We start from the raw sequence: 9483 nt of genomic DNA on the forward strand, positions 1-9483 counted from the left end.
ACTTCACAGATACCATCTCACCAGATCCTCACACTAACTGTGTGAAGTAGGGACTGTTTCTTCCCCCAGACAGAGAGAGAAGCAGCCTCAGATGGGTGACACAGAGATGCTGGGTTTCAGCCATTGGGTTCAGCCACATACCATGTGGATGTGCCTGGATTTTCTTAACTTGTTAAGTGAAGCCACTCACCCAAGATCTGTTGAGGTATTGTTACCAATGGAATGCAAATACTGCCCAGAAGCCATTTTATTCTGAAGCTTCCTTTATCTGACCTGCTGGTCCTCAGCAGCCTCCCTCTCTCCTTAGCTGCATTCACTGCTGTGGATAAATTCAGAACAGTTTTGCGACGGCCTTCTGTGAGCCAACACTGCGATCTGTGCAGGGCAGAAATGCTCCCTGCAACCAGCAAGGTAATGATTTCTATTCTAGAACTTGGGGGGGCGGGGGAGGTGCGGCTAGAAAAACGCTGGTCTCTGCTGCCACCATCTGGATTCCTGAGAACAGCGCAGTGTCTGAAATTTGGAAAGATAGGTTCCAGATCAAGAAGCAGTCTGTTTTGCTTTTTCCAGAATGTATTAGAGTTGGAATTGCACAGTATGTGGCTTTTCATATCAGCTTCTTTCACTTAGTTGTATGCATCTAAAGTTCCTCCATGTCTTTTCATGGCTTCATAGATTCTTTCTTTTAAGTGCTTAATAATATTGCATTGTCTGAATAGAACAGTTTACTTATCCACTCACTTCTTGAAGGGCTTCTTGGTTGCTTCCAAGTTTTGAGAGTGATGGATAATGCAGCCACACTCTTGGGTGTCTAGTAAGCAGCTGCCTCTCCTATGGAAGAATCAAGAAGTGGCTGGTACCACTGGCCCTGTGTTGGAAGCCAGCCGACAAAGTAATTGAGGGTACCTGAAAGGGGAGCATGGACTGAGGAAAAGAAAGAAGACAGACAGAATTGCAGGAGGGAGCACAGATTCAAGCTGTGTCCCCGAGTTTATTTAGAACGCACTACTTATAGCATCGCAATGAGAAAACAGCAGTCAAGACCCAAGGTCAGCCAAATTACTTATCCTGCAAAACAATGAAGTTCTCACAACTCAGAACTCTCTGCTAAACTGTAGCAAAGAATTTGCAGTGATTGCTATGTGAACAGTTGCCTCCCAGACAACCTCCTTAAGTATACTTGGTTTTTAACCCCTGACATTCTGCAGCGGTTCTGGCTGCGGCTCCCCACATCTCCCCCTTTTTTATTTTTTAAATACCCAAACCCTCCTGGTTCTGGCGCAAGGCGACTATGCCTGTCTTAGGTGATCCCCTCACCAGATCTGGAACTTACCCGTCATCGGTACATGCATTCTATCATGCACGCCCTGTCTTAGGTTGTCCAGTCTCTGAGGGAGTTTCACCCGTCTTTGACTACCAGCCCCCGCGGGAAGGAGATGTCTATCTTTCAAGCCATATATAGAAGCTTTACATGATGTAGGTCGGCCTGAAGTTTTAACATAGCACTAATGAAGTATTTCAGTAGAGAAGGAAGCAGGCACAAAACAACAATTACACAGGCTCCTATAGTCAAGACAGAAGCAGCTAGCTGATAGAAGGAAGACCATGAGGGGACAAGGCCCTTAAGGTGATCTAAAAATTCAGTGGCCAATTTATCAGCATCAAATTGCAGAGGTTTAGCATTTTTAAGTCCTTGCATTTCTTTATGCAGGTTAATTAAATCTAAGGATACATTAGCATTGTGCCATATGCCTTTTAAATGATATTTTACTCGATCCCAGTCATGACTGGTCTCATTATATCTTCTAGATGTGACACAGATCCAATGATATTTTACATGACATTCTAGTTGAGATCTAATTTTTAGACCCTGGATTTCATCACCCAGGTATTCCACTGTCTTATACAGAGCATCTAACTTTTGTTCTAATTTTCTATCTATATTTTCCTGTGTTCCCAATGCTAAAGTACCATTTCTAGACAAATCATTGACATAATGAACAGTTTGTACAGTTTGTGAAAGAGCCACCGCAGCGGTGGCAGCAGTAGCTATAAGAGATACAATAGCAAGTATTCCTGCAATGATTAGTCCAATCACCCTCCTCATAGATGGCATGTCCAGCAGTGATGTGTTGTTCACTTTCACAATGACCTCAGGTCCTTGCCACATTGTTAGATGTAAGAGAAGTGGGTCAGGAAAGTATGTCCAGTAAATTGCACCTTCAGCTGTCATCGCCAGGTTCAGCAAGCTCAAGGTCAAGGTCATCCCACCGGGTGTCTGGTGGAGCGGTGAAACGGACCAACCTCTCCAGCAACCACCTGGCATTTTCTGCATCCTGTGGAAAAACACAAACATGCCCTCGTCCCCATATTAATACCGGGTCGGGGCTGTTCCATTGACCAGTCAAGGGATCCTTCTATCTCACTTGTGCATAGTCATGCATCGTGGAAGGGTGCCACAGGCGGTCCAAATTCAGAAAATTTAAAATAAATAGAGCATGGTTTAATGAATTCTGGGGAGACTGAGGATATAACTCCCCCTTTTTTATTTTTTGCAGTTGTATTTTCAGAGCGCCACGAGCGCGTTCAACAATACCTTGACCTTGTGGATTATAAGGAATGCCGGTTTTATGGACAATGCCAAATTGTCCAAAAGCGCTGGAATGCTTGACTAGTATATCCTGAACCATTATCAGTTTTTAAGTTTTCAGGATGTCCAATAGCAGTAAAACACTTCAAACAGTGGGAAATGACATGTTTGGTGGCCTCTCTAGTTTGTGCAGCGGCTAATAAATAGCCAGAAAAGGTATCAATGCAAACACGGACATATTTTTGTTTCCTAAATTCAGGAACATGAGTAACATCCATCTGCCATAATTGATTAGGCTTTAAGCCTCTAGGGTTTACCCTAAAAGAGGGTACAGAGAAATACTGAGGGCAAACAGGACAGCCTCGAACTATTTGCCGAGCGGCTTCTCTATTTTGATGATGTATAGCATGTGAATTTTGTGCTTGTTCTACCTGAGAAAGGGCACACACTTGAGTGGCTTTATCTACAAGGGCGTTATTTTTAGTAAGAGGACTAGGTAGTCCAGAATGAGCTCTAATATGGCCAATATAACAAGGATGGGTGCGGTTATGCAAAGCCAGTTGTATTTGGGCCAACAGTGCCTGGATCACACTGTTGGCAGTATGGATATAAGATACCGATTCTAAAATAGGCAATGCTTTAGCAATATATTGACTGTCAGTATACAAACTGAAAGCAGCATTCAGCACAGCAGCGAACACAGCGGCAACAGCACGTAATTCTACAATCTGTGCTGATGCAGAAGGAGTCTTTAATACGTATGGTTTATTTCCTTCAATTATGTACACTGCAGTGCCATTAGATGAACCATCAGTAAAAATATTCAGAGCATTAGCAAGAGGAGCAGTCTTTATTATTTTGGGGAAAATAAAGGAATGAGTATTTGCAAACTGCAAAAGCTTATTATTTGAATAATGATTTTTGATTTCACCAGGATATTGGGCAAAAGCTATTGCCCAAGAATCACAATTTTGAAACAGCCAGCTAATGTGCTGTTGTGTAAATGGTACTATAATATCTTTTGGTTCAGCTCCGAAATATTTTCTAGATTCCTCTCTAAGCATCTGTACAAGACAAGCCACAGCCTCATAGTAAGGAGCAAGAACTCGGGCAGGGGACATGTGCAAATGAATCCATCTCAATGGTCCATCCTGCCATAATACGGCAGTAGGTGTATGTACTATTGCAAGCACGTATCCTTCCTAGCCTTTAGTATAATCTAGATACTGAACTTGTTGTTTTTCTATAGCAGATTCTACTATTTGTAAAGCTTGCCTGGCATCTGAAGTTAACTCCCGGGGAGACGTGGGAGACGAGTCTCCCTTAAGGATATTAAATAAAGGTTTTAATTCTCCAGTGGTAATTTTCAAATGAGGGCGTAGCCAATTAATATCCCCTAATAATTTTTGAAAATTACTTAGTGTGTTCCATTGATCCTTTCTTATCTGAATTTTCTGAGGTAAAATCGCCTTAGGATATAAAGTATATCCTAAGTAAGAGTATGGATATTCTTTTTGCACCTTCTCAGGAGCAATAATTAGTCCCCATTTCTCCAAATCTATTTGCATTTGACCATAAGCACACAGTAAATGGTGTTCATCCCTGTGAGCCAATAATATATCATCCATGTAATGGATAACATAAACCTCAGGAAATTGTTTCCTAATCATGGCAAGGGCTTGGGCCACAAACTTCTGACATAATGTAGGACTATTGGCCATCCCTTGAGGCAGTACTTTCCATTGAAATCTTGTCATAGGTTCTCTAAAATTTATTGATGGAACACTAAAAGCAAATCTTTTGCAATCATTTGGATCTAGAGGGATAGTATAAAAACAATCTTTTAAATCGATTTAAATTTTTAAATTGGTCAAGGGTGCCCTGAGGAATGGCTGCTGGGGATGGCAATCCTGGTTGTAATGCATCCATAAGTTCCATACTTTTATTTACTTCTCTTAAATCTTGTGATAATCTCCATTTTCCTGATTTCTTCTTTATAACAAATATTGGAGAATTCCAAGGGGAGTTAGAGGGCTCTATGTGTCCACTATTTAGCTGCTCCTGTTCTCGCAGCTGTGTAGCTTGTACCTTTTCTTGAGTTAAAGGCCACTGATCCACCCACACAGGTACATCACTTTTCCAAGTAATGGGATCAGCGTGAGGTACAGGTTGGTCAATGGTCCTCATTAAAAATGCCCCAAACCTGCTCGAGGGTATCGAGGAACAGGTTGAATGGGTTCTTGAATTCCCTAGCCTTGATTTCCTAGTCCTTGAAACAGTAAAAACCCTTGATCAAACATTTGTTGAGACACCTTTTTGTTGGGACTGTAGAGATAAACTCCCATTTTTTCCATGATATCACGTCCCCATAAATTCACAGGCAAACCAGAGATAATATAAGGTTTAAAAACACCTGAATGTCCTTCCCCATCTTCCCAACTTAATAAATCACTACTTTGTTCTGGGGATTGTTGTTGTCCAATCCCCTGCAACTGAGTCATCGTGGATTGCTTAGGCCAATGTTGAGGCCATTGCTGATAAGAAAGAACAGATACATTGGCTCCAGTATCTAACAAGCCTACAAATTCTTTTCCATTAATCTTTAATTTCATTTTTGGCCTTTGTGCTCCAATAACTTGAACCCAATAGACATCTGAAGAACCAAAACCTTGATTTCTTCTGGCCGCTTTTTTCATTATTTTACCTGCTTCTACTTTTGGGAGTAACAACAATTGAGCTATTCTTTGGCCTTGCTGGATAACTGAAATTTTGGAAGGAGAACATGTCATAATTTTTACTTCCCTAGTATAATCTCCATCAATTACTCCGGGCTGCACTATAATACCATTCATGGTGGCACTACTTCTTCCTAGTAACAACCTAACTGTACCAGGGGGAATGGGTCCATAGACTCCCGTGGGCAAGGCCTGCATTCCTATATTAGGGGTTAAGACTGTGTAGGTGGTGGAACTGAGGTCCAGTCCTGCGCTCCCTGGGGTTGCTCTGTAAAGTTCAGAAATGGGTTTCCTTGTGGGACAAAGGTCTGAAATGCCCCATAACCTTGGTTCGGGGCCCGGGGTGGGGCCCTCCACCCGTTTCCCTTCAGGGGTTGTCTATTTCTATCAGTCTTAGACCTACAATCTTTAGCCCAGTGACATCCCTTTCCACACTTAGGACAGGTTCTAGGTGCTTGAGGACCAAAATTCTGGCCTCCAGGACATTGCCTCACATGGTGCCCTGGTTTTCCACATCCAAAGCAAACTTCCTGATTATTTCTCCTTCCCCGACCCCCGCCTTGGCTTGCTAAAACCTGTTTAATTGACTTTCCTTGCAAGGCAGTGGCAATGGCTATGCCTTGAGTATAAGACGGACCAATATCAGAACATAATCTGATATAGTCACTAAGATCCCCTTCCTTTCTAAATGGCCGTATGGCTGTCTGACAAGCAGCATTAGCATTTTCATATGCAAGCTGCTTGACCAAAACCAGTCCAACTTCTGGATCCCCTATTAATCTTCTGGTGGTGGTCAACAAACGATTAACAAAATCTTGGTAGGGTTCATCAGGGCCTTGTCTGATTTTGGATAATTCCTCAGTTTTTCGGCTGGAGGATGGTAAAAGCTTCCAGGCCTCTTTTGCAGCTGCATTAATTTGAGCATAGGCTGCAGCAGGGTAGGCAAGCTGTTGATCCATTTCCCTGTGTGGCCCATCCCCAGCCAACATATCATGAGTTATTCCATTATTGGCCGCTCTATTGTGTTGAGCTGTAGTCTCACATTTTTCTCTATAGCTTGTATCCCATAGTAAATAATCTCCTCCAGAAAGACAAGCTCGGGCGACAACTCTCCAATCCCACGGGGTCAAGGCCTGGGCCGCAAGACTCTCCACTTGGGCCACAGTGAAAGGAGCTGTAGCTCCATATTGAGCACAAGCCGTTTTCAACTCTTTTAAGGTTTTGAATGGAACGGGTTGATGAACTCTTATAGGTTGACCTTGTTGATCCTGTGCATCAATCACAGGAAAGGCCATTTGGAAATCAAGAACAGATTCCCCCTCAGCGGCAGCCTGCCGCAGCCCTTGTTGCAACCCTGTTTGAGGCATTGGTTTCTGATTAATCCAAAGGGGTGTGCCAGTTGGTCCAACAGGGGCAAAACTCACAGGAGGGGGATCTAAGCCTGCAATTATAGTTGGAGTCAGCCTTCCCCCTGACCTCGGTGGATCCTGAGGAACTTTAAAAATTGGCACTTTTAAGGGCTGAGGCCCCATGGCCAGCTTTTGCATCTGCAAAGACAAATTAGCCAATTTCTGTTTTAATTGTTCAACCTCTTCTTGTAATTCTTTCTCTGGACCTTCCTTTACTTTTTCCCCCATAGCCACTAGAGGCAAAAGCTCATCCTCCTCTTCCTCATGATATTTAGCTGCCTCATCCTCTAACTGAGCAGTATCTCCTGGATCTAAAGGTTCCTCATTCTCATCAAAAAAGAGAGAAGTAAAAGGAGGCCGTGGAGCAGTGGATGCAATATCAGGATTAGGTGGAGCCTCAGGGCCAGTAAAAGCATCCTTGCCTTGTTCCTGCCATTGAGTTCTCTCGTGCCTGGGATCTAAGCAATCCCTTATCAATGTCCATAATCCAAAAGTATCCACTGGCACTTTACTCGGCCCATGGGCATCATAATAGTCTTGTAACTTTTGTCCTATCCTTTTCCAGGTTTCTAAATCTACAGTCCCTTCTTCCGGAAACCAGGGACATACTTCTTCTACAAATTGCAAAAACTTAGTTAATTGTTGCTGGCCCACTTTGGCCCCTCTTACACTAAGCATATTCTTAAGCATATGTACAAAAAGCAGCCAGCTATTACCGTTACCCATTATGAACTCCTGCACACTTACTTTGCCGCCTCCGGCTCTTTGGTCCTTGTTTTGAGTACTCTTCTTCGCGGCGCGTCCTAGCTGTTATCCCCCGTTTTCAGGTCCCTGTTTGGGCGCCACTTGTCGGAAGCCAGCCGACAAAGTAATTGAGGGTACCTGAAAGGGGGAGCATAGACTGAGGAAAAGAAAGAAGACAGACAGAATTGCAGGAGGGAGCACAGATTCAAGCTGTCTGTGTCCCCGAGTTTATTTAGAAAACACTACTTATAGCATCGCAATGAGAAAACAGCAGTCAAGACCCAAGGTCAGCCAAATTACTTATCCTGCAAAACAATGAAGTTCTCACAACTCAGAACTCTCTGCTAAACTGTAGCAAAGAATTTGCAGTGATTGCTATGTGAACAGTTGCCTCCCAGACAACCTCCTTAAGTACACTTGGTTTTTAACCCCTGACATTGTGCAGCGGCTCTGGCTGTGGCTCCCCACAGCCCTGCATGCTGATTTTGGATTGCTATGAACCAATCTGTCCAGTGGTGTGCAGAGAAAGCTTCTGGGGGAGGTTCCCTGCTTAACGTGGAGTAGGAATTCTCAGGCGGGGTGGGATAGAGTGGGGTTGCGGGGGGACTGTGTCTCGCAAGTAACATCTGGCAATATCCGGAGTCAGTTTTAGTTGTCACTACTGGCATCTAACGGGTAGAAGCCGGGGATGATGCTCAGCGACCTACAGTGCAGCTCCTTCCCCAGCAAACGGTTGGCCCCAGATGCCAGCAGTAAGTGTGGTGTGAGAAAACACCACCAAACGGTCCTTTCTCCTCCGTCTTTTCTTTATAAAGACAAGGATGGTGTGCTACTGCCACCCAGGGGGAATTCAAGAGCATTGTGGAGAGCAGCATCCTGATCTTCCTGTGATGATGAATTAGCTAACCTCACGATTATCTACCCAGGGGCTGCTACATGGGAAATGGGAAGCTTCTGGTCAGTGACTGCAGTTAGGTTCTCTGTTACCTATGAGTTAGAGCAGTGGTCCCCAACCTTTTTGGCATCAGGGACAGGTGCTCCTATGACCATCTAATGTCTGATGATTTGAGGTGGAGCTGAGGCGGTGATGCTAGTGCTGGTGAGCAGCTACAAAAACAGATGAAACTTAGCTGGCTCACCCACTGCTCACCTCCTGCAGTGTGGTCTGGTTCCTAACAGACCATGGACCGGTACTGGTCCGCGGCCCGGGGGTTGGGGACCCCTGGCTTAGAGCATCAGAATTGATATGGCTTCACCTCTTTCCCTTCCCCATCTGCAAAGTGTACAGGGTGGGTAGAGGTCAATTCTTATGATGTGACACCAAGAAAGGGTCCTACTGGAGAAAATCACAAGTGAAGAGCCCAGAGTCAGTGAGGAGGCAGCTCCCCCGCCAACCTGGTCCCCACCCCACAATAACAGTACCAGGTCAGGGCAATGCCACTGAACTTGCCAGAGGTTGCCCTCTGGGGAGGGTCCCTGTCCTATTGGGACCTACCTTCCCCTGTGCAAGCATAGAGATAAACAGGTAGGCAGGGGCTGGACAATCTAGGCCTGAGCACCTGGCATTCGGACTGTGAATGTCAGCTCTTTGGGGAAGAGTCTGATAACCCTAGACACACCTTTCCAAAGCCAGCTCTGGCTGCCAGGTGAAAGGACCTTGTCCCTGTGGGAGGGAGGCACTGAGGATGCAGACCCAATTGTTTTGCTGTCAGACAGAAAACCTGCAGTGACTTCCCAGTGTGCTCAGAATAACCCCCAAGGGGCCTTTGCCCTGGCCTCCCCGGTTCTCATGCAATCTGGCCACACCCCTCTCTGCCACTTGCTATCCCTGCTCCAACCTCAGGATTTTTCGCCTACTGTCCCTGTGCCCTGACACCCTTCCTGATATTCAGCTCCCTCTTGATATTCAGGTTCTGCTCTTACTATACTCCTTGTATCAGTCAGGGTCTTCTAGAAAAACAGAACCAATAGGATATATAATAAAATACAACACGATATTTTCATA

The sequence above is a fragment of the Pteropus medius genome, unplaced genomic scaffold, assembly GCF_902729225.1.
Source record: "Pteropus medius unplaced genomic scaffold, Ma_sr-lr_union100, whole genome shotgun sequence".
NCBI classification, from domain to species: domain Eukaryota; kingdom Metazoa; phylum Chordata; class Mammalia; order Chiroptera; family Pteropodidae; genus Pteropus; species Pteropus medius.